This window comes from Arachis duranensis, unplaced genomic scaffold (assembly GCF_000817695.3).
Source record: "Arachis duranensis cultivar V14167 unplaced genomic scaffold, aradu.V14167.gnm2.J7QH unplaced_Scaffold_54734, whole genome shotgun sequence".
Taxonomy (NCBI): Eukaryota; Viridiplantae; Streptophyta; class Magnoliopsida; order Fabales; family Fabaceae; genus Arachis; species Arachis duranensis.
In genome coordinates this window covers 50,768-52,306 of record NW_026264952.1, presented here as the reverse complement: position 1 = coordinate 52,306, position 1,539 = coordinate 50,768, and positions in this window count along the sequence as shown.

Here is a 1,539-nt window from a genome sequence, read left to right as displayed (position 1 = left end):
TGTGGTTCATGAATGTTGGCTCTTAAAAGAATGATGAAAAAGGAGAAATGTTACTGAGGATCTGAAAAATCTTAAAAATGATTCTTGAAGCAAGAAAAAGCAGTGAATTCAACAAAAAAAAAACAAAAAAAAGGGAAAAGAAAAAAATGATGAAGTTGTGATCCAAGGCAAAAGAGTGTGCTTAAGAACCCTGGACACCTCTAATTGGAGACTCTAGCAAAGCTGAGTCACAATCTGAAAAGGTTCACCCAGTTATGTGTCTGTGGCATGTATGTATCTGGTGGTAATACTGGAAGACAGAGTGCTTTCGGCGACGGCCAAGACTCATAAAGAAGCTATGTTCAAGAATCATCATACTTAACTACGAGAATCAATAACACTATCTAGATTCTGAGTTCCTAGAGAAGCCAATCATTCTGAATTTCAAAGGATAAAGTGAGATGCCAAAACTGTTCAGAGGCAAAAAGCTAAAGCCCCGCTCATCTAATTAATACTGATCTTCATAGATGTTTTTGGAGTTCATTGCATATTCTCTTCTTTTTATCTTTTTTGATTTTCAGTTGCTTGGGGACAAGCAACAATTTAAGTTTGGTGTTGTGATGAGCGGATAATTTATACGCTTTTTGGCATTGTTTTTAGTATGTTTTTAGTATGTTTTAGTTAGTTTTTATTATATTTTTATTAGTTTTTAGTTAAAATTCACTTTTCTGGACTTTACTATGAGTTTGTGTGTTTTTCTGTGATTTCAGGTATTTTCTGGCTGAAATTGAGGGACCTGAGCAAAAATCTGATTCATAGGCTGAAAAGGACTACAGATGCTGTTGGATTCTGACCTCCCTGCACTCGAAGTGGAATTTCTGGAGCTACAGAAATGCAATTGGCGCGCTCTTAACTGCGTTGAAAAGTAGACATTCTGGGCTTTCCTGAAATATATAATAGTCCATACTTTGCCCGAGATTTGATGGCCCGAACCGGCGTTTTAAATCAGCTCAAAACTGCCTGGCGTTTAACGCCAGAACTGGCACAAGAATGGGAGTTAAACGCCCAAACTGGCATAAAAGCTGGCGTTTAACTCCAAGAAGAGTGTCTACACGAAAATGCTTTAATGCTTAGCCCAAGCACACACCAAGTGAGCCCGGAAGTGGATTTTTACTCATCTTTGTAAACCCTAGCTACTAGTTCTCTACAAATAGGACCTTTTGCTATTGTATTTTCATCTTTCAATCTTAGAATCTTTTGATCATGTTTTTATGATTGAACCCTCTATGGGAGGCTGGCCATTCGGCCATGCCTAGACCCTGTTCTTATGTATTTTCAACGGTGGAGTTTGTACACACCATAGATTAAGGTGTGGAGCTCTGCTGTACCTCCATTATTAATGCAATTACTATTGTTCTTCTATTCAATTCAGCTCATTCTTGTTCTAAGATATTCATTCGCACCCAAGAACATGATGAATGTGATGATTATGTGACGCTCATCATCATTCTCACTTATGAACGCGTGCCTGACAACCACCTCCGTTCTACAAGCAAACAA